Source organism: Pleurodeles waltl, chromosome 9 (assembly GCF_031143425.1).
Source record: "Pleurodeles waltl isolate 20211129_DDA chromosome 9, aPleWal1.hap1.20221129, whole genome shotgun sequence".
In the NCBI taxonomy this organism is placed as follows: domain Eukaryota; kingdom Metazoa; phylum Chordata; class Amphibia; order Caudata; family Salamandridae; genus Pleurodeles; species Pleurodeles waltl.
This window is the reverse complement of record NC_090448.1, coordinates 590766917-590791594: the sequence shown is the minus strand read 5'-3', so window position 1 is coordinate 590791594 and position 24678 is coordinate 590766917.

The following is a 24678-nucleotide window of genomic DNA, read 5'->3' as shown; positions in this document are numbered from 1 at the left end:
TTCTTGACCTTGGGTGTTGATGTAATATTAGAAAAAAAAAAAATAATACACATAGTAGTACCATTAATCTCTACAAAACTATTATATATCAGGCAAATGCAATAACATTGTGCTTAAATCAGATTGTCAATGTTACTATTCTAGTATGATTAATTATTGTTGAGTTGGCTATATTCCTAAAATCCCTATTCCAAATTTCCTTAACAAAAACTACATTTGCAACTAATTCATTGCATTTGCAATGAATGACCTTTCATTCTATTCTCATTTCTCAAGCCTCTTGATGGACCAACTCAGTCTCCTTTTTTTAGGAATGTATGCATACTCGCATCACTGTGAAATTGCTTGGGGCTGTATGAGGTACATAAATTCACAGAGAATGCTAACTCACTGAGGAGTCTGCGTTGCAATGGCTTATTAAATAATCAGCCAATGCGAGTGCCTACTTACAAGTATGATGGTGTAGTGCTCAGCACCTGCCTAGGTCTAAATGGATCACATAATAAATAATATTCTTAATGTAAACTAAGTGCAACGTTGCTCTGAGTGGAAGCTGCATGCTATTGGAAAAAAAAGTTAGCAATGTAGAACACAAACACAATAAAAATATAATACTCAGCAAGCCCCAGGATCTTGATGCCTAGCAGGTCAAGCAGGTCCTGCTTGCAGTCAAAGCTATCTGCCCAGCAGGTCATCAGCTGCTGGGTGGTGCACTTGACCAGGGAGGCAGCTCTGACCAACCGGCGCACCTGCCAACTTCACCCTGCTGAGCAACACGGCCCCGGAAAGAACCAATGCATCTCCTTAGCCGAGCAGTGCTCCTTCAAGCAGAACCTTTGCATTTCTGCTGTTGAGTGGATTCAACCCATTGCAACAGACGAGCCTTGCTACTTCATCCAGCATCTTGGGCTTGACACATTGCCTTGGGAACTGCCATTGTGTGATGCTTTTCCTGACGCAAGCTTCCCGCATCTCCCATTGACAGCAGCCTCAACAGCAATGCAGGAACTCTGCATGACAGCTTCACCAATCTCATCTGAACAGATGCAGAATCTCAACTGTGCAATGCATCCTCGACACCGGCCTTCGCATCTCAAGCTCTGTCAACAGGATCCTCAATGTTGATGCAGTAGGACCTCGGCCTGCCGCCTCACTGCATCTAAGAAAGGTTGCAACACCTAGGCTGCACTGCACACCTTTGAGATGGTTCCATGCGATGCTCTGTAACCAGAATTAAAGATACTTTGGTTCAGCGGGCCTAACTGGGTCCATGTATCTGGCCTGTGCATCATCGCAGTTGGCCTCAACTTTTGACTTTGTCCTGGTCCGGTGCAACCAGATATCACAAATAGTACTTTTTGCTTTTTGGCTCTATTTTTACTTAAAACTTTGAAATTCTATATCTCCTGTTCTATTTTTTGGGTTTTTGTTGTTTTGGTCTTGTTCCATTTATTTAATCCATATCTATTTTTCTAACCTGGTCTGGAATCTTTTTGTTTGGTGTTTTTACTGTTTTAGTGTTTGAAGTATTGCAAAAATACTTTACACATTGCCTTTAAGTTAAACTTGACTGCTCTGTACCAAGCTACCATAATCTTTCAGCAGTGAGGAAAAGGACTTATGAATGTGCAGTGCCATAGATTAACTTGGTGTATATTATCATTCCACATCTAAGACCAATTCGAATTTTAAATTCCACCTTGTTTGGCAATTTAGCTTTTTCCAAGTGTAATCTCATCTACCTAACAGTCTGTAAACATACCTGCAAGAATGGAATTTGAGATCACTCAGCTGAAGAGGTAGATGGTGGCTGAGCTCATAGAGTTCCGTAAGGATTGGAGACTTCCAACCAATAAAGGCACCAGCAAGGTGGGGCATCAGAAAGCTCTGAGGGTCTTAGGAGAAGTTCAATAGTCACTGGCATCAATAGAGGATCAGAATGAGGAGGATTGAGTGAAAGAGGAAGGAGAGGACCTGAAAGCAGGTTTTGAGATGCAACACTCAGGGGACAGAGATGTCTATCCTCCAGAATTGGAGAACCCTCCCAAAGCAGTATATGATCACAAACTCTGACCCCAGAGAAATTGGTAGACAGGGAAGCTTATAGGGAGTTTAGGATGCAGATGCCCAAACTTGAGATGGAGGAGAGAAAAATCCTGTTAGCTCATAAACTGATTCTTAAAGACCTAGCACTCCAACTGCTTTAAGAATCTAGCATGAATGGTGGAAGCAAAACTACATTGTCCAGTCATGAAGGAAGGATTCACATACCCAGACTTAGGCCCTCATTCCAACCCTGGCCGTCTCTGACCGGCAGGGCGGAGGGCAGCGGAAGCACCGCCAACAGGCTGGCGGTGCTTCCTGGGCTATTCTGACCGCGGCGGTAAAGCCACGGTCAGAAAAGGGGAACCGGCGGTTTCCCGCCGGTTTTCCCCTGGCCCAGGGATTCTGACCCCCTTCCCGCCAGCCTGTTTTTTGGTGGTTTTCACCGCCAGAACCAGGATGGCGGGAATGGGTGTCGTGGGGCCCCTGGGGGCCCCTGCACTGCCCATGCCACTGGCATGGGCAGTGCAGGGGCCCCCTAACAGGGCCCCATACAGATTTTCACTGTCTGCTTTGCAGACAGTGAAAATCGCAACGGGTGCCACTGCACCCGTCGCACCCCTGCAACTCCGCCGGCTCCATTCGGAGCCGGCTTCCTCGTTGCAGGGGCTTTCCCGCTGGGCCGGCGGGCGGCCTTTTGGCGGTCACCCGCCGGCCCAGCGGGAAAGTTGGAATGGCCGCCGCGGTCTTTTGACCGCGGGGCGGTCATTCGGCAGTAACCGCATGGCGGGCGGCGACCGCCGCCCGCCGCGGTCAGAATTACCTCCTTAGTGCCTGAGGAGACTGGCATTGACAGGTAGTTTGAGGCATTTGAGGTTACTCTAGGGGTGCACAAGATCCCTGAGTAGTATAGGGGAGCTGGCTTTTGAATGCAGAATTCTAATGATGGTAGGATGCCCTACTTGACATAGAGAACAGGCTGAGGTACCCAACCTCGAATGAGACCCTTGTCATTCACTATAGTAAAGTACAAGTTGAGATTCAGGGCATTAAAAAACTGTCTCACCAGTCTTGAGGGGATTCTGTGGGTTATTTTCACAATGCACTGGATGGTTGGGTGAAGAGTTGTGACATAAACACTTATGAGGGGGTGCAGAATATGATCACCAGAGATCACATGTTCAATCATTGTTTCTCAGAGCTATGCCAAAACCTGGTTGATTGCAGGCTCACTGAACCCAGGGAACTTGCAAAGGACGCAGATCTCTGGTAGAGTAGCGGAGTGTCTGAGAAGACATTGTGGAGTGATCCTCAGGAGATTGGCCCAGGTGCTCCCATCTCAGTGATGAGGAAATACACAGTGACCTAGACAGGTCCCAGTATGGTGATGAGGAAAAGGGTTCCCATGACCCTTCTAAGCCTGAGAAGGGTGGTTTTGGGGGGCAGAGGCCTAGGGTGCCCTGTTTCTAGTCCCAGACCGTGGATTGCTGCCAAAAGGGGGATGGGAGAACCTGGTTTGTACCAAGAGACCATCCTCTGGTGAAGCTCCACAGTGTCAGGGTGTGAGAGAATAGGGCTGATTGCAGAGGCCCCGTAACTTTTTGCCCCCATATTCCACTTTTTGCTGGTGTTTTCCTGACTCTGATGGTGCCCTGGGTACTGCTAACCTGTCCCAGGGCCTGTGCTCTGTGTAAACTCAGTATGCAAATTAGGCTAATTATAATTGGCTGAGTCAACCTACCTATAAGTCCCTAGTATATGGTAGGGCATGTAGGTTTAGGGACCCCAGAATAGGTAGTGCACCCATAGGTGCACTGCTGAGGTGCACAGTATCAATTTAAAGGCAGGCCTGCTTTGCTGGCTGCTTTTAAATTAAAGTTACATGCAAATGCGACTTTGGAATTAAAAGTAGTTCCCAAGTCTTAAACTACCTTATTTTTACATATAAGTCACCCCTAGTGTGTGCCCTATGTGCCCCTAGGGCTGTGTGCCATGTAACTATAAGCAGGGACCTTATAAAAATAGTTTTATAAGTCCTGGTGAGGTAAAACAGCCAAATTCGTTTTTCCCTCATTGTAGTGAATGGCTTCCATAGGCTAGAATGGGGAGTCTTTATTTGTATTTTAAAAGTCCCCCTAAGTAACAGATACCAGAAGTTTGGTATCAAATTATTTGTTATAATAAATCCCACAACTTCCACTTGTTGGATTTAAAATAACTGGTTCAGGTAAAGAGTTTTAAATTTTACCTGAAAAGTTGCCAACTTCAGCCCTGCAGTGTTGTGCTGCTGTGCTCTGATTGGCTATCCTCTGGCAGCCTGGCCAGGCTGCCTTGATGAGGAGTGAAGTGGCCTGGCTCCACACAAAGAGATGTGCCTGTGGGAGGAGATCTCCCCTCAGCAGATGGTGAAGCAGGAAGGGGGAGGTCTGCCAAACTGGTCTTCAAAGGCAGAGAAGGACATTTGGAGCAACCCAGCAACACCCTCATCCTGCAAACCCAGACAATTAGGTGGCCATTTGATTAGATTAGAAGAGGGCAGGAGAGGGGTGTGATTAGAATTTTTAGCTACACCAGTGGCTGGGCTCAGCCAGATGTTACCTCCAAAACTCACTTTCAGCCATGATGGATTTTTGAGGAATGATGCTCCCTGGGATTGATTTTTGCCACACTTCCCAGGAAGTGGTCATCACAGGGAGGAGGACCCTGCACCTGATTGGAGAACCAGGACCCCCCTGTTTTTCACCCAGGAGCTGGCAGACCTGCACCCACACCTCAGATCCCCATCAGATTCCAACAAGGAAGAACTACAGGAGAAGAAGGACTGCCCTGCTTGACCCCTGGCGTGCACCTGGACCCTGCACTCTAGAGGACTGCACCAGCTGCACACATGAGCTTCACCACAAGAAGGACTTTGCCTGGCTTCAACTGGTTCAAGGAAGGACTCCCTGTTGGCTACAGGTACAAAGGAGCTGCCCAGAGTCTCCTGCATCAAGTCCTGCAAGCAGAGCCCAGCTGACCAGCGTCCAGTGGCCATTTGAGGATTTCTCCCAACTCCCAAGGAGCAACTCAGAGCTTCTGGAACCTTGGATCAAGTTGTGGGCACTTTAAGGACACAAAAAGGTCCTCTGGAAGAAGATCCAGAAGTTTTGAGACATTTGGAGCAACTCCATAAGTTAAAGAGGTGCATTGTGGGAGTTGTAGTCCCAGGCCCCAAGAGGCACACCAGAGTCTCTGAACCCTTCGCTGGTGCTGTGGACCACTTTCCTGAATCAAACACTTCTGAAAGTAAGTGTGACTGTGTTACCTCGTGGGGGGCCTGAACTCTGGACTTTGTTCCCTTCCAGTGTAACTTTTTTTTATTAACCTTTTAAGCACTAGTTGGTTCTGTGTGCTCGAAAGCATTAATTCTTTAAAAATTCATATCTCGGGTTCCCCTTATCCGATATTATTCATTTTGTTGTCATTTTAAAGATAAAACTATAATCTATTTGTATAAATTTATTTCGGATTTTTAAACTGTTTCCTGTGTTTTATTTAATTACTGTTTTGTGATCTTTGAATGCTTCATGCTTTGTCTCCTAAGTTAAGCCTTGTCGCTCGTTGCCAAGCTACCAAGGGTTGAGCTAGGTTTAATTTACTGAGACCTAACTGGACCTAAGTGGAGGTTAGTGGTCTATTGCTAATTGTAGGTACTTACCTGCCCTTACCAATAACCCATTTTCTAACAAAGGGGAGCTGGGGGGGCAGAGGCCACCACAGGTGCTCTACCAGTTCTATTTTCTGGGGCTACCACTCCCAAATGGAAGGTATGGGATCCCAGATGGAGGAGCAGGGTGAGGGAGGACTCACCCTTCTCTCCTGTTCAGCCTAAGGGTACAGACTGTGGGTTGCCTAGCCAGTGTCAGGTTACCACCCCTGAGTTGGTGAGAGATGGAGTAGAAGTAGGGAGCAAAACATCCATGGCTACAGCCCCCCCCCACTCTCAGAAACCTCAGAGGTCAAAAAACACACAGGAGCCCATAGGAAGCTCCAGCCAGCACCATGGCTGGAAACAAAGCTTACACAATGCCCTCTATTACGACCTCCATCTGACACTGGATGGCCTCGACCAGGCTCCTGACACTGACAATTGTCAGTGGCCTCGGTTGGTTGTTGTCCTTATGGACAGAGATTTCCTTGGATAAGGGATGAAGGGGTGGAATGGACCACATCACTTTGTTGTCCATGGTTGTTCTGTCTGCCTACTAGAATAAGTTTGTGAGCAAGGTAGGTTTAGGGGCTTCAAATATGGGGTACACAAGTCAGGAGAAGGATTCACCATGGGTCATTTCGGTAGCTTAGAGGATCACAGAAAGAGGGATCAAACTGAATTCATAAAGGCATAGAAGTGCCCATGCATACCAGGGCCTTCGTCCATGTTCTACTACTTAAGCAGGAGAACGCATCAAGGTCTTGATTAGTCTATCCCAGCTAATGTCTGAAAGGGGGTCATGTTAGAAAAGGGCCCTTTCTGCAGGGTTATCCCCAGGCTTTTTGTCTTCTTCCTTCTATTGTTACTGAATTTGTTTTTGTTGGCCTCAGTACTTTTTTCACTTTACCACGGCTAATTAATGCTGAACTGCTTGTGCTCTCTGCTCTAAACATGGTAGCATTGGCATATCCTCGATTGGCATATTTAATGTACTTCTAAGTCCCTAATAAGAGGGAACTACATGTTCTCAGGGGCTATAAATTAAATGCTACTTGTTGGCTGGCACCACTGATTGTGCCATCCACTTAATTAACCCTTTAATAACGTTTCAGGCCTCCCATTGCAGAGTGTGTGTACAGTTTTGAGCTGCCATTTCAACCTGGCAAAATAAACCTTTTGTCAGGCCAAATCTTCCCTTTTTATACACATAGGATTCCCCTAAGGTAGGCCCTGGACAACCCGGATGGCAGGATGCAATGTTTTTAAAAGACAGGAGATGTATTTTTAAGTTTTTCATGTCCTGGTGATAAACAAACTCCCAAAGTATAGTTTCACTAATGCTAGGCCTATCTCTCTCATAGGATAACACTGGGTTTATCTTATTACATTTTATAAGTGTACTTTCCAATTGAAAAGAGATAGACTTTTCAAGTTTGGTGTCTCTGGAATCACAATTTAAAATCCAAACTTATGGTAAAGTTGGATTTAAATTACAATTCTCAAAATGCCACTTTTAGAAAACTAGCATTTTCTTACTTTCGCCATTTGGTGCCTGCTTCCCGTCTCAGATCACCTATATAAGGTGGGTGAGAGCTGGTCTTTGTGTACTTCCCCCTAGAAAGCCACCACAATGGGAGCTTAGGTGTGACTTATTGGGCCAATCTGGCAGGAGGAGACGGAGGAGCTAGATCCTGCCTCAATTAACCTGAATAGGCTGGGTCATGTCCCCACACTAAGGGCTACATACACCTCTGTAGTGAGTCTGGAGCCAGGGCAAGAAGGGGAGGACCTCTGTGCACTTCAAGCGCCTGAATTTGAATCCTCCCCCACTTCCAAGGCACCACTTAGTTTAAGTACTGGACCTCAGATACCACAACTTCAGTACACTTCTGGGCTAGTGCATACTCTGCCAGGAAGAAGGACTGATCTGCTGCTGAAGGACTGCCATTCTGTTGGACTGCTCCTTTGCTGGAGTGCTACCATGCTGCGCTGCCCTGCTACCTGCTGTTTTCCTGCCAGGGTCAGAAGGATTCAACCTGCTCAACTTGAGCCCAGGGAGACTCCAAGGGCAATTTGACTGATCTCCTGGTCTAAAGTCTCAAGGATGTAAAATACATCCAACCATCCTGCTTCTAAATCTGGACTCTGACATCTGTGAGTCTACCCTGCCAAATGGTGCCAACCCAGTCCTGGACCCTTAGAAGTGGGTTTAAGGTGCTTTCTCTGCAGAACTGATGCATCGTTTGCTGATCAACACATCCCTGAGCAGAAAAAAAGCATCTCCTCAGCTGAGCAGCACAACTTTGAGCAGAACCAACATATTGCAGCTGTTGCGTAGATTGGACCCATCGCAAAAGACTCATCGCCTTCGGAACTGCCACTGCATAAAGCTTTTCCTAGTGGAAGCACATCACATATCCCATCATTAGCAACCTCAACGACAATGCTGAAACTCTGCATCTCAGTTTCACCGCTCATCAAAACCAATGCACTGTGTCAACTGTGCAACGCATCCTCGACACTGGCCATCACATTGCAGCCCCATTGACAGGATCTATCTATCTATCTAAATTATACGTTTTAAAATACTTAGTTATATATTGTGCCATGGTATACCATGATAACTGTATATCGCAGGACATTAGGATGAGAAGGCAGTATGTGATTGTGTTTACCAAAGGTAAAATACAGTCATGTAGCTCTTAGCACAGTTTGGCTGTGTTCTGGATAAGGGTCTTGATATAGGTACATGATAGGTTTTATTGTTGTTCCCTAACTATTAGAACTTTATTGAAGTGATAATAGGTAGAGAAGTGTATTTAGAATTTAGTCTATATTTTTACAGCTGTTTAGGGACAACTGCACATTTAAAAAAAAAAATGTAAGTTCTGTGGTACTTTTTAGGTATTACTGCAGTACTCCTTTTGTGTGGGCATGTAACCTGTTGCATGCGTTGGACACCTGGAAGCCATTCAATGACACAGTGGGCGTTGGCATAAGATCGCACCTGGGTGTCCTGGCACCAACAATGGGGTAAGTGCTTGTTCTCCCCTGGTGAGCCAGCCCAAAATATGCACGGGTCATGCCCCTTTGGAGGGTAAGTATTTTGGCCAGTTCTTCCCCTCTTGGGGGCAGATTGGGCAGTTTTTTATGCCCATCTGCCCCCAAGTAAGGCATAAACCACGAGGCCACCAGGTATTCAAATTTTGTCCATGTTGCGAAGCAGCCGCTTGGGCAAGGGTCATTCCCGGTTATGAGGAAATCATTTTGGCAGTTTGTGCCTTCGTTGGGGGCAGATCAGTGACTTTCTTAGGCCTATCTGATCCAAGTGGTGGATAAACCAGTAGGCTACCATGGATTCACATTTTGGCCATGTTAGAGAGTGGCCCCTTGGGCAAAATCACTCCCCTTTATGGGGCAATTGTTTTGGTCATTCCTGCTACCTTTTGGGGGCAGATCAGCAATTCTTTTAGACCCATCTGCCCCCCAGTGAAGGCAGAAAACAGCTAGACAATGGTTAAAGTTTCAGAATGGAAGGTGAAATAGTTTGGTTAACAGTTTGCATGTACTGGCATTTCGCTAGCTGTGTGTGTGCTGGAATTAGGCTGGCAGTGTGTGTGTGGACTTGTGCTTGGCTGCTGGTGAGCCTGGACTGGTGCTTGGGTGGCGGTATGGCTGGACTGGCACTTGGCTGGCTGTGTGCGTGGACTGGCATTTGGCTGGCAGTATGCATGGCCTGGCTCTTGGCTGGTGGTGCGTGGAAACTGGTGTTTGCCTGATGGTATGTGTAGACTAGCGCTTGCCTAGTCGGGTGTGTATGTACTAGTGCATCATTTTTATTTGTGATCATAATTGTTTTTTTCCTTTTTATTTAAAACAAAGCTTTTGACTCCTGTACAGTGACTTCTGCTTGCGGTTTTGGCACTGGTAGATCTGCAATTTGTGTATTTGCATGTGCTTGGTAAGAAAAATGTTTTTGTACTGTTCACCCCAAATAAGTATCATTACCAAGCGTGTAATAGTAGCAGCATATTTAGCATATATTTTATTGTGTGTGAAATTCCCCTTATGTGTAATTTTATTTTGCTTTTCCTTTATAGTGGGATATTGTTGGTGCTTGCAGTGTCTGTGCAGAATAGGTCCTGGTGAGTTTAGCCTTCTCTGGTAAGTGAGTGGTATCATTTTTATGAGTGTATAGGTCTTTGTGTAAAGCCACTCTTTATCACTTGTTCTACACAGTGTTAATTGTTGTTGACTTATTTGTCAAGTTAGGTTTAGTAGTAAGGATTTTGTCTAGCCACAGGATTACTGCTCAGCATGTTGTTAGTATACTTTTCAATTCTTCATCTGACCATGATTATGAGACCAACTCTGCATCTGAGGCATGGGAAGAAGTGAAGGATTCTGGCAGTGAATTTTCAGTCTGAGAAGAATGACTCTGAAGCCACTCTCAGTGCAAAAGAAGTACCTGTTTAAGAGGAGGGCGCTGATGTTCCGATAATGCAGCAAGAGGCATCTGGATTGCAGCCTGGGACTGGAAGGCTTCGGATCGGAAGGGGTGAACTCTGGGTTGCCCCAAACATGGTGCAGCCGATGTCTTCCTTTACTGGTGGCGCCTGGAGTATAGTGAATACGGGAAATCTTTTGCATATAAATTTCTTTCAGCTATTAATGGATGATGTATTTTTGGATGAAATTGTTGAACCAACCAATTTGTATGCTGAACAATATGTGAGGGACAACAATGCCAGACTTAAGCCTCGCTCTAGAGCTATCCAGTGGACTCACACAAATCGGGATGAGTTGAAGAAGTTTTTGGGTTTCACTTTTTTGATGGGCTTGATAAGGAAGCCATCACTGTCTTCATATTGTTCTAACAGCCGCTTAATGGCAATGGCCATATTTCCTGTAATCATGAGTTGTGATCTGTTTTTGCTTCTGCTTCGGATGCTGCATTTTGTTGATAATGCTTCAGCGTTGCGCGAAGATCACATTAATTGTGTCTGGGGTTTTTAATACTTCTTTAACCTTACCAATGGCATCTGGGAAAATAAGTGACACTATCATTTGTTCCTGTCAGAACCAATATCATAAACCTGGCGTAATAATTCTGAACAATAAAACAGAAATAGGGTCTTCGTCAATGTTGACTTTTAAAATTGCAATTCTCGCTCAATAATTGACTATACTATTGTTTCCAAGGTCTTGAAATGTGATATCAGAGGGTATTAAGTTAATCACCATGATGAAAGCAACCACATTACGCTGGTAATCGTGTTGGAGCTTATTGCTACTTATCATCCAAAAGTGAACACTCTCCAACAAACTCCAACCTCGTACGATTTGTGAAGACTGGTTTGGTACTGGATAAACAGCAGGATATAATAAACTTCGGAGAACAGCAAATTATACTCTTAAGTTTAACTGCACAATCAGTAGCAACAAAGACCGAGAACTGGAACCAATTATGTAGAAGACTAATTGACTAATTGAGACCTTCCCTACTAAAACTAAGCGCAGAGGGAAACCCATCACTGCTTCTAACTACAGATGGTACTTACCAGAATCATACCATTATAAAAAAGGTGATTAGTAAAGCAACTAGAGTTCTTTTTAGCAATATAAATCATCCACTGCCTTCCGTCTACAGGCAATCTCTTATATCTTTGTGAAGGTCATACAAGCAAGCAATAAGAAAAGCACAACAAGCCTACCATGAGAACCTGTGGCCAAAATGTCTCCATGTCAGCAAATCAAACAATGTTAAGGAGTTATTGAGAATTGTAAACAATTAAAAAAATAGTGTCTGTTCGGGTCAACAGTGCTAATATTCCCAAGTCTGCCTAGGGTAGCTTTATATCCGATGTGTGTGGTGTACGTTCTGAATATCAAGCTGTGCAGCTGAACGAATCGATCATAACTATAACAAAATCTCAATCAGGGAAAGGTCTTAGTGGCAGAAGGTCAATCTACATTGGTGTGTTTGACCATATCACAAAATACAACTCAGCTGATGGAGCTAACAAAAAAGGCTTATGTTATTAACCTGCTTAAAAGGATTAAATCAAATGGAATGGAGTGCCAGGCCCAAACGGCCTCGATAAGTTATTTTTAAAGCCAATCCTGAGTTGTGGTCAGAGATCCTAACTCCCCTATTTAATGAGATTTCAACAACGAGGTGCATCCCAGAATCTTGGCAAGAAGGTATAATTCAACCTAGTCATATGAATAGTCCTGCTAACAATCCTGTGAATTACTTCCTCATCCCTTTAACAGATGTCGAAGCAAAAATATTTGCATCTCGCCTACTTGAGGTGCTTGAAAAATGGGCCATCACTCAAAATATAATTCCCATCTATCAAACAGGCTTTAGGAAAGTCCAACCAACTACTACTAACCTGCTGACCTGCTAATCCTCTTATGGCCGAAAGATCTATACTAAAGAAACACAAATGATATATCTGTTTTGTAGACCTGAAGGCCGTCTTTTACTCTGTTTCAAAAGACCGGTTATTGACAAAATTTGCAGCATGGGGGTTCCTGGTTCGGTTTTCCAACTAATATTCCTGTTTTATACCAACACATGGGTACACCTAAAGTTGGGGGATGGCACTAGTTTGTCACTGAAATTGAACTCCTCACGAGGCTGCAGCAGGGCTGTGTCCTTGCCTCATGCTTGTTTAATCTTTTCAAGGCTGATCTTCTGAAACATCTGGAAAATGTAAATGTTCATGCACCCGCTTTCCCGAGCCACAACATTAAGTATTTGCAGTATGCTGATGGTACATTATTACTTAATAATACACCAATAGGATTACAGCAGATAATAGGGTCCTTCGATGTGAATGCATCAATCAATGTTTTGGAACTAAATAGAAAGAAAACGAACAACATCACAGTAGGTCATCTCAAGATGAAACCTTAAACTTGGGCTGTTAGAGGTGATACAATAGAACATGTGAGGTCTTATTAATGTCTTGGCATTATCTTCGATGATAGACTGTCATTTCAGAGTCATTTTAATACTTGGGTGCCAAAAATGCAACTAATATCTATGCTTTTAAGACCTTGCAGAGTAAGCTAGTGTGCCCAAACTATGTGCATGTGGTCAAAGTCATGGAGGCAAAATTAGTCCCATCACTGGCCTATGGCTCAGTCATTTTTTATGGTCGATATGCTCCTCTTCTGAATAAGCTACAATAAAGGTTTAAACATCGGTTTTTAAAGAATCAAAGTATATAGGTCATGCTGAAATCCATCGTAAATTTGGATTGTAAAAACAAACACTAGTAAACAGGTTGCCTTTATAAAATGTCTACATGTGTTATTTTTATCTGAACCAGACACATTAGCCAAGCTGTGTTGGGAATAAATTATTGATTGCTAATTGCTTGGAGATCTATTTTTTCAGGTGCCTTTGCACTTTTGATTATCAAGTACCTGGATTTGAAACAATCAATAGAACACGTCCTAACATCTTCCTAACCCAAAGCAACGAAGCAGTTATCACTTGAGATGGATAAGGAGGCCCTGATATGGAAAGGAATGGCTGGCATACCGTTAACAGTTATGAAAAGCTTGAGCTTCAGGTCTATTTGAAAGCTCACTTCTCAGCTCGCGTAAAAAAAACCACACATTACTTTGCCTGCGACTTGACAGGTGCACTATCAAGGATGGTTTACCAAGGAAGTTGTTAAATTCTATCTATTCAGCAGGTCAATTTTGGCAATGTGCCACTTAGTGAAGTTCTTGTCCTTGGCTTCTGAATCCTGTAAAAAGATGAAGCCATTCATGGGTTTAATACCCATCCAAAACGATATTCAGTTGGGTAGTACCTTTGGATTATTTCACATGACAACGATCAACTTGTATATTACTTTCTAAGTGCTGTGAAACATTAATTTGACATGACACTTAAAACACTAGGACCCATATTTATAAATTTTTGTGACGCATGTACATCATTTTTTGACACAAAAGCGGCACAAACTTACAAAATACAAATATATTTTGTAAGTTTGAGCCGTTTTTGCGTCAAAAAATTCGGCCAAGGCAGTGCAAAAAAAGTATAAATATGGGCCTAGTACTATTAAGTCATTCTATTCCAGATTTTGCTTCTTAATATTTTAATCTTGAGGTATTGTGATCTGTACTGTACTGGTTATATATTTTAATTATTTCAAATTGGTTTTAGAATACATTATAATTATTTCAAGTAATCAATTACTTACTTAAAAAACCAAAGGTTACAGGGACATTATAGATAGGATCTGAATTTTAGTAGCTAGGAGGATGCATATGGACAGCTCACACCCTTCCATCACTCTAACAACACACATAGGGTGGCAGAGGAATCAATTACTTACTCAAATATGTGTAAAACCAAATGCAATTTATTCTGTACATCTCCATTTATGGTGTGTGCACATATCCCTAACAACGCCCCTGGCATGCATACGAAGACAGTCAAATCAATGAAAGGTGTGCATATGCAGAAGACCATAATAAGTTAATCAAGGTGGGGGTAACACATAGGGAAATGTGGACTGGCAGATTGTGCCAATGGTGCCTCAAAAGAATTGGTGCTCAGGTGGCACAGTGTATGACAAGGGGTCCATAAACGTGTGCCTCCATGTGTGGATCAGTACCATGTCACTAAGCCACCAATAGCAAGTAAATGATGACTCATGTCAACAGCCACTACAGTCCAGTATTGACCTTTCACTATCCCATTGCAGAGGGCGAAGCGTTACCTCCTGCAGAACAGCCTGTCTTGGATTTTTCTGATGATCTGGATGACCAGCTGCAGAGCATCAATGCTGACACTCTCTAGGATGTCCTGGGTTCCTTCCAGATACCATCTCCAGTCACAGGGAGGATACACAGCATTGCAGGGTCTCCACATGAACCACCCAACAACCAACACACTGCACCTACAAGTCCAGCCACAGCTCTGGACTCTGAGGACCCCGACATTACCTTTCAGAGGACAGTGGTAGGAGTCTAGCAGGAGCTGGCACAGCAGGTGCGGGTGGGGATGGAGACCATGGTGGGAAGCCTAGAGGGAGTGCAGATGTGCCTCAGTCCAAATAAGGACAACTCTTCTGCCATCAAAGGCACCCACTCACCGCTATGTGGACTCCATCAGTTCCTGGTCGACATAGCTGCTGTCCTGAGGCAGAGGCTGGAACAATTGCCCTCCAAAAGTCACAGCAGCATGATTTATAGCAGGCTGTGGCTATCCAAAATGTCCTGGAGTCCATGCAGCAAGATCTGGCCTCCCTCCTTGAAAACGTGGCTGCCTCCCACTGTGATGTAGCTGCAGTGTTGCAAAACCAGCAGTTCTTCTTTGCTGCAATGATGCCTTTTGCTTTCCCACAAATAGCAGCTGCCAGGACCTTTGATTCCACATCTCTATCCTCTTGTGTGTGTGTGCTCAACTTCAACAACAACAACCATTGCACAGGAGGCACCACACACATCAGAGGATGAAGATGTGGAAGGAAAAACATTCACTAGAGAAATCACCAGGTAGCTACAATCTGTGCCACATGGAGAGTATCTCCTTACTTCTGTGCTTAAGATCATGCCAGTGTGGTGACAGCTGCCAACGTGCCCTCTTCACTCTACCACAGTTGACTTATCATGCCTGGACTGACATAGTCTCAATTCCTGCCTAATGTCAATTTGGTGACCTCCTCTCCTACACATGTATCATGACATGTCCCTCAACCTTGGACTCTGACTGAAACAAGACCTGCACATGTAGATGAATTACCATAATCACATATGTACTGTTTTTTTCAGTGATCCATCAGCTGTTTCAAATATATGCATTGTGTGAAGCTAAGACAATGACTACAGAACAAAAGGACATGTGTGGCTTTCTGTCAGACCAAAACCCACACACATAGACCCAAATATGATTAAGGTGACTGAATTTCTGAGTCTTCCAAGCATGTAATATACAGGTACAATGCAAGTTTACCTTTGGCATGTGTGGTTCAGATCATAGGTGTCTGGAAGTGTCCTTGATGATTGTATCAGTGCAACATTGATGTGACCAACAAAATAGGCACTTGTAAGACTGTGAGGGGCAGCCATTAGTGTGCCAGTATCCATTCTCCAAATAAGGTGGAGTGCAACAATTGAAACTTGCCGACAATGAATGTTACGTAACTTACCACAAACAACAAGGGGCATATTTAAGAGCCCCTAGCTCCACCGGAAAGTAGATACAGCGCATCCCTGCATTTTGAAAATAATGATGTGCGTCGCTGCGCCAAATTTGGCAATGTCACGCACCTTCATTTTCTCTTAAATCTGGCCATAGATGATGCCTGATTACCTGTCTTAGAATTTGTAGACAAGCACAATCAGAGGGTCAGGAACTGCACTGAATAGTGTATTGAGTAGCTGATGTCATACCACTGCCAATTAGACAGGTCCTTGGTCATAGGGGATACAAATAGTCACACAAGTAGATCAATACTGAATGCACACCCAAAGGCATTTGTCTAACGTGAGCAGTGCAGACATGATAATACCCAGACTGTCAATCATCATGGACACCATATTGTAGGAAACTAAAACATTTATTAAAAATTACTACCTAATAAAAAGCCTAAACTACACTCTTGCCTACACTAACCTAACGTATACTAACTAAACCTAACTTATCCTTACGGCTAACTCTCTTTATCTAAACTTACCTTGCACATTTAATAGCACAATAAACATTGCCCTCTACCCTCTTAAGAGGCAATAGACAAGAAGAACAACATGAACTAAAGCTTAACATAGTCTACCTAAACCTATTGCCTAAACAAATATATATATATTTTGGATTTTTTTCTTTTATATATATTTTTTTCAAATACCTATATACACAACCCTCCAACATCTCTAAAAACAAAAAATATTCCTAAATCCCACCGCCTAACTATACCAACTATGTCCTAAAACCAACCTACTCTATGCTATCTTACCTATGCCTACCCATCTAAAACCCACTAAAACTATTTACAGTAAAAACTAGGGGAAGGAAAGGTACTGGGAAAAGGTAAGGGTTCACAGTCAGTGCTTCGTAAGCTTCTTTTTGATTTACTTCAATAGTTTGTATTTGCGCTCTTTAGAGTCCTCAAGTTTGGCCAGCGTCAATTTGATCTCTGCCATGTCCTTACGCATTTTGTCCTTAAGTTTGGAGGCAGTGGAAGCTGGTGGTGGCTGAGGCTGGGATGCTGTTGTGGTATGGGCCATAGATCTCGTGGGGGTGGAACCTGCAGACCCACCCATGATCCACTTGTTTTTTTGCTTGTTGCAGGCTGTTTGGCTGGGCTTCATGAGGTAATGCCTGCCACAACCCAATGCTTTCTCATGACTGTAACGTTTGGCCATATCTGGAGCTCACAGATGTGCTGGAAACTCTCAGCCCTCTTTTCAAAGGCAAGCTTCTGTGCAGGAGTCATTGAGGCCACTAAAACATGAGGGGAACATGTCATCAGAAAGTACGTGGGTAGAGGAAGAACAAGCATGAAATGGAAACAGCATCTTCAGATGACATATGGAGTCCACCAGAACTCAGAAAAGACAGTCAAGCCCAAAGCCTATACCAATCTACCACCCATGTATCTACAATATAATTTTCATGTCACGGGGATAACGGCTAACCAATGTTGCACACTATCTGTGCACAAGCTTGAAACATCTCCTGCATACCAGATAAACACTAACCATGCTCATCTTATACACACGTGATATGTCCATGCTTTCTCGCTGTCATCATGATGGGTAGATCATGTAGGTTCTTCTGAGCAAGTCTTATTTACGACAATCCATAGACATGGACCACATTCACCCACAGAAGAGCTCAAATTTCAAGTGTACTCAACTAACTGTTGGACTTGTCAAAAAGCTCCTTGCGTGACTGGTGCATCACTTCATTTCAAAAGAATAGTGAAGCACCGGTGGTGCAAGTGTCTCACTAATAAGCCCCTTAGAGACCTCGACACATGGACATAACTTGTAGCATGTCTAGAGTAACTTTGTGCAACATGTGCCACACAGGGCAGTAACATGTTGCACAAATATGTTGCCAACAACCGTACATTTCTGAGACCCAGCACCTCTGAAAATATCTTGACTGGCATCACTGTGTTTGTGGGCATATTTACATTTTCCAAAGACTCACAAATCAATTGCAGCACATGTTGGCACCTTTGCATCAATTTTCCTCATTCCACATCCTCAACAATACATCAGACATGACGTTGATACCCAAGGATAGATAATGGTTTCTTAATTGACACACATGCCTTTTTAACATGGCATTGCACACAACATACTCTCTCACACACAACCCTTAATCTACACATTAGACATACAAGGTAACAGTTACTGCCTGCATTGGGGCCTTCAAATTGTGAATCCTCACCAGTGGCATAGGGTGGCGGTCCACCTGCAAGACATGACAGGAAAGCATAGCTCTGTGGTTGTTGTACAAAGAAAAGCATGGACATCTGTTACACATTCTACTTGTTTAGCTGATTGACCTAGTTAACTTAGGTTTAGGAATGAGCATCTGCCATACGTACTTGTCTCAAATACATACAAAACAATGTGTTGGTGACAGAACACTGTCAATTGTCAGAAGCTTAGTGCTTTGTAGTAAATCTATGTGAAAAAGGAGCATTAACTTGGATGCTCCATTTCTTCTGCTGGCCCCCAGCACCACATAACTCCACCATGTGTGTGGCGTATTTGACATGGGGTGCACCATGGCACAAGTCAGGACACCAACGTTGTAAACTATGGCATTATGGTGGAACTTTTCATGCTTTGCACCATGGATGAAGGGCCCAAACCTGCTAAGTGAAATTAGGCACATTCAAAACAATGGGGGTGTCATTTAACTATTCGCCTTAGGCACTCATTCAAGTTAACTCCAAATATGGCGCAGTGGAATCTAGTAGATTTAACTCCACAGTTTTTGGGTGCCTCCTATCGCTGGAACACACCTCTTGCATTCTTCATGCCCGGCACCAGCATGATGTCGCACCAGGGTTTGAAATTGCCACACTGCTTGCATTGAACAACTTTTGACATATGATGCGGCAATACATGCCTCCATCAGCCACATTACAAGAAAGAAATATGACACTAATGTTGCAGTAGGAGTCTCCAAGTCCTTCTTTCCTTTTTGTCCTTGTTGTGTCACTCTGCACATACATGACTCAAAGAACACACACATCCATGACTTCTTATACTCCAGTGTCATGTTTGTCATCACTTTTACATTTCATTGCAAATTTCCACAGCTGTCAACCCCATTTTGGACATGGACAGTTGTGTCTGGGACTGGGGCACATGAACCCCTGCACCATTGCACATGTGCATTTTGTTTTCTGCACTTCAATATGTATATGCAATACACAAGGTACAAAGAGAGGAATGTGCAAACTGTCAGCAACCAGTGCATTGCTGACCTCTCATGAATGCACGTTGGCTAAGACACACAACTTGCTGTCCTCACCTTTTTTCATGACATGCTAAACTAATCCTCATGTCCTACAGTCAGACAAATGCAAATAAGGATGTAACTATGTATATGAGGTACTTATCAACAGTTCAGCTGACCCCAATCACAAGGTGATCCAGGAGATCCCTTTCACAAGCTATGAGGTCTGCCCACCAGTGATTCATCTGGTGGTCAGTTCGCTCTACCAAGAAAATGTGTCTGGGCTGGTACAGTACTTTGCCGTAGCGCAGCTTCCATGCCTCTTTTGGGTAGCCTACCCATAGCCACCATGTTTCGGAGGTAGTGACACACCAACCAGATGAACCCCCCCCTGTTAATCCCCAGTCATCCTCTGTGCTCTTCCCTTCCCTTACATGTTGCAGTTTCCCTCCACTGCAACCTTAATATCCCCCCAAAAATAAGAAAATACTATTCATCAACTAACCCCAACTACCCCACCAAATGTAACTACCCCAAGACAGACACCCGACAATACTGACACAATAACAGGACATAAATTTATAATCCAGTAACAATAAATACTAGATAAAAAAGACACAGACATCACACAGCACAAAAGACTCAAACTTCATGACTCCTCAAACCTGCACAAGTACTAAATAACCTCTCTCAAGCACAGACTACAATACTGTAAAGTAAACGCGAAAGTAAGTTCACTTTTCCATATGTGCAGCAAGGACGTCCTGTTGTATCATTTCCTGGGTGTATGCATCACGTTTTCTGATATGCGTAATTTGTTTTGACGCATGATGGACATACGTGAATTTTTGTACGAAGACTGACAAGGCATAACCATTTAATTTAGATGCACGGGGCAAAGCTTCATTCTTGGTATTTGCGATGTACGTAGAACTACCGTATTCACCATTTTTTTTTTACGCATGACGGGCATGTGGGAATTTTAGAGGGAAGGCTGACATGGCACCCAGATTTGCATTCCTACTTACATGTGCTATGCATCTTTGTTGTATGCATGGTAGAGCAACATATGTATGCATGAGTATTTCACTGTGTACCAGTAACATAGGAATATGTTTGAAGGTGTGTGTGATGTATGGGAGGACTGATACTGTTTACAATTGTGTATGCGTAGGAAGACTCATTTCCACATACATTTGTACACGTGAACAATGTGTGTAGTGTGAGTGTACATATGTGATGAAACTCATAGTTTAGGTCCACCACATTGTTACATCAGAATTCCCAATGTTTGTTTCACAACACAGCATGAGGTAGGATTAGCCATGTGCAAAGAATGTTCATGCATATGATTCCCTTGACAAATGTTTAGCAAAGGATGGTATTGACTAAGGCTGGGTTATGATCGGTACCCATGACAATGTAAGTGCAAGTGTGTGTCACACTCTGTTGTGTTCTAAGGGCTAGACTTCATTATGCAATGCAACACGTGTAACCTATAGTTTATCATGCATGCAAATTGTTGGAGATGCTGTGCTGACGTGTTTCATTGTTGGTATATATGTGACAAGTTTGTGTGAAAAGGTATGTTTTATATATGATAAGTAATGCACACTAAAGCGGTGTGTTTAGGGATGTGACAACTACCAATTCTCTATTCCAGCATGGATATGTGTAGGCCATTGTCTCAAGACTGTGTACAAATATCTGTGTTTACTATGTTTCCCTATGTGGAAACATATGTACTGTTCATATAACTTTGTAAGTAAATATGTGACACATACACATTTTCATATGTAAATTGTTCTCTTTTGTCCATTCGCAAATAGATGGCACCAAGCCTGGTCTACCTAGGTGGGACATGTGTGCCAAGATATAGAATTCATACGATTGGCACATATACTTAGGATGTACAATGACTCCTCCTTTTTTTATAGCCAGAGTTCCCTATTAGCATTTCATCTGTATGGCAGGGCTGCTCTCAGGCAGTTATGGCACCTTAGTCATCAGTGCGTGAGTGGCACTTTGTATGCCCACGCAGCCACATTGCTACATGTATTGACACAGGTTGTCTGTGGTCACCGCAGGTCAATTCACTGTGCACAGGCAGCAAGCAGGCCCCTGACTGTATCTAGAGTTAAGTAGCCTCCCCTGGGGACTGAGGGGTGGGGTTGTGGGTGGGTGGCTGCCATCCTAAAGATCAGTTATCAGCACTGCAATGCACAGTCACCTCCAGGCATACAACTGCACATTTGTGCTCCCATGGCCAAGTATGTTTTGTTACCTTTCAGGTTGTTGATGTCAGGCTTGCCCTATTATTTACTATAGACTTACTGCTTTTGTTATTGGACATGTCTCATCATTTGCTATGGTTTGACATGACTTGTCATACATAGGTGAGATCATTCCTATGATGCTTGGTTAGGTCATTTATAGACTGTGGCACTGGGTCATATCTTCAGACACAGGCTACAGATACTGTCATTTGTCACTTGCGTCTGTAACACTTGTTTGTGCTGGCCAAGCACATAGTTGTAGTTGGTGCCTTTGTGACAGCAATATGATCAGACCTACACAATCTTTGTGAATATGTATCTGTTGATGTATGGAAATATTTTTGTGTTGTACAGTGAGTATTATTCTATGTGTGTTCCTTCTCATACCTTGAGGACATATTTTGTCAGGTATGTTTTTAGTTCAACATTGCTGGCATATTTCTGCAGATTACCCTTAGTACCCATCTTTGTCATTAACATTGTTCCTTCATTCATGCACAGCATACTAAGTCAGGCTTGTGTACTTCGAAGATGGACATGGCTTCTTCTACAGGTTAAGCAATATTTGCCCTTGCATTCAAGGCTTTGCTAGATCACATGACTGATCCCACACATTACAGGACACCAACCACAGCACTTGTGTAGTGTCTGACCGCCACATATAGGATCTCAAATAGACGTAAGGAGTCTCTAAGCTGTCCTTCCATATCATTTATTCGACATGGGCATGCACTCACATTTACATTCTACAATCTTTGTCACATTCACTATGAGTATATTTAGATTGTGTTATTACTCATGACAGCTATGAGTAGAGAAGATGCGACATTCAACCTATCTGTGTTCTTCATCACACAAACTGTTTGGCAAGAGTCTGTTACTTGTTTAGTCATTGCTTGACATATGTGCATACTCCAAACTGGATTGAGTGTGGGAGAACTAGACATTTAGGTGTTTTGGTCCCTGTATGTCACTCTCTCTTGGTCAAACATGTGAGTGCTATTGAGGAGTATATTTTCTGTTATCACATGTGAAAGTGGCATTAAAACATTGCTTGGTTACATATCAGGCACAAACCTGCCATTGTAGGTAATTGCTACTCTTTTCCTTCCGAGGCGATACATCTGTACAGCAGCCTTCATGTGTATATCCAGGATTGCTGCAGCCATATGGCAAACCAACACACTTGTGTGATATGTGTGTAACAATGTAAATTGTTAGTGCTACAGACTATGCCTACATTTCACCCACACATTCATGTGGTAGTTCATTGTTTTAATTTGTTCTCAGTTCCTGACAATGTTCCTAGGGTTTTTGACATCTTTTGTGGTTTATTCAAGGTCTCTGAGATGTGGGCGAGCTAAATAGGTATGTGATGGTGAAAAGAAGTATGCCATGAGCCAGAGTTCAAGTGATTTATGTACAACTTTTATTTATTGATGCTTGGAGTAGAGTCTCTAATTGACAAATGTGTGCACAAGTTGGTCTCTTCTGCGTGCTCCAGCAGCAGAGTTTGGTTGTTCCCCATACTCCTGTTGTGCATCATTGTCCTCGTCCTCCTCATTGGGGACATCTACCTGTTCATCCCAGGGGACATTGGCGCATACACAGATGTTGTGCAAAATTGCAGACTAGTACTTTTTTGCACACAAGGGGTGGTGCATATAACAGGCTTCCTCCTGTTAGACTTAGGCACCTGAACCTGGATTTCAGCAGGCCAAATGTCCTCTACACCACATTCCTGGTCCTTTTGTGTGCTTCATTGTAAGCCCACTCAGCATCAGTTTGTGGATTTCCATACGGAGTCATGACCAAGGGCTAGATGGCGTGACCTTGGCCCACTGCAATGGAATGTGAGGAAAAGTATCATACATGCATTTTAGTTCATTGCTATGTGCCATGCCACATATTTGTCTTCAGTAGTATGGTAATTGAGACTTGCATCTAGTATTGTGTGTGTACCTGTTTAAATTAATGCATGTATTAGTGTGTAGTGGAGCATTTTCCGGTCATGGGGTGTGCCTCAGGGACCTGGTGATTGTTGATTGTTTTCTGGCCTGACAGTTCTCTCATGCAGAATGTGTGTGGTGTTGTCTATATTTGTCCCTTAGTCCCATTATTTTACTCCTGCAGATGTTTGCATAATTTGTACCTATTTTGTGTGTTGTGTGCCATGAGACAGGTGTTGTGCCCTGTGTGTTGCATGTGAATCCCACATCCTTGGCCTTCAAATACCTCCCTTGAACAAAGTGTTGTTGCTGCCAATTGCTGGCTAGCATGCATATGTGCATGTGGTTCATATGCACAGTGTGGACAGATGTATGGGATGTATTGTAGTGTATGAAACAAGTTTCCAGACACCTGTGGGACAGGACATGAGGTGCTTTTCTGCACTGTCCTGCATCACCTATCCAGCCCTGCAAAGTCCCATGTTTCCTTATTATTGTGCGTTTCAGGCCTCTACCTGTGCACTGGCAGTAGTTCAGCTGTCCCAGTCCACTGTTGACATACTTGAAACATGTTAGGGAGATGTGGTATTTACGGGTATGATTGTTGGTGTGCTGTGAGGTGACCATTCCTACACATGATCTACCAATGATGGTGATGTTCTATTTGAATGTGTGCTGCACTATGCACTACACAAGGGAAAGCTGAACACAATGAGCATACTAGGTATATTTTGATGATATGTAGATGGTGATGCCACCAATAGGGTGGCATTAATTGTCTGTGCTGCCTCAGGTTTCTACAGCTTGGTAAGTGTGGGGCTGTGCCAATATGTGAGTTGTTTGACGGTGGCATGGCCAATGCAATACACATAGCTGAGCTATTCCATGCTAAGTGTTATATGTGAGGAATCTGTATTTTGTTATGAACATGTGAACACATATAGTGGTTTGACCCCAGCTTTTGAATGCAAAGGGGATATTGCTCCACCAGACCGTCATGTAAAGTATCAGTTAGGTGTATCTAAGAACTTGTACATATGGGCGTATGTGAAGGTGATGCGCATTGAGTGCGGGGTAGTGAGGCATGTGGCATTTGTGTTGTCCTCACATCTGTGTTTCCCTGTCCATGTGTGTGTAGTGTGGTGTATGTATTGTTTCTCCTACATGTTTAGTGTGTTGTCTGGGTTATCAAGTGTAAGCTGGTTTATTTATGAGTAGGCTATTGCCATATTGTCCACCCTGGAAGCATTGATTAATTGTTGA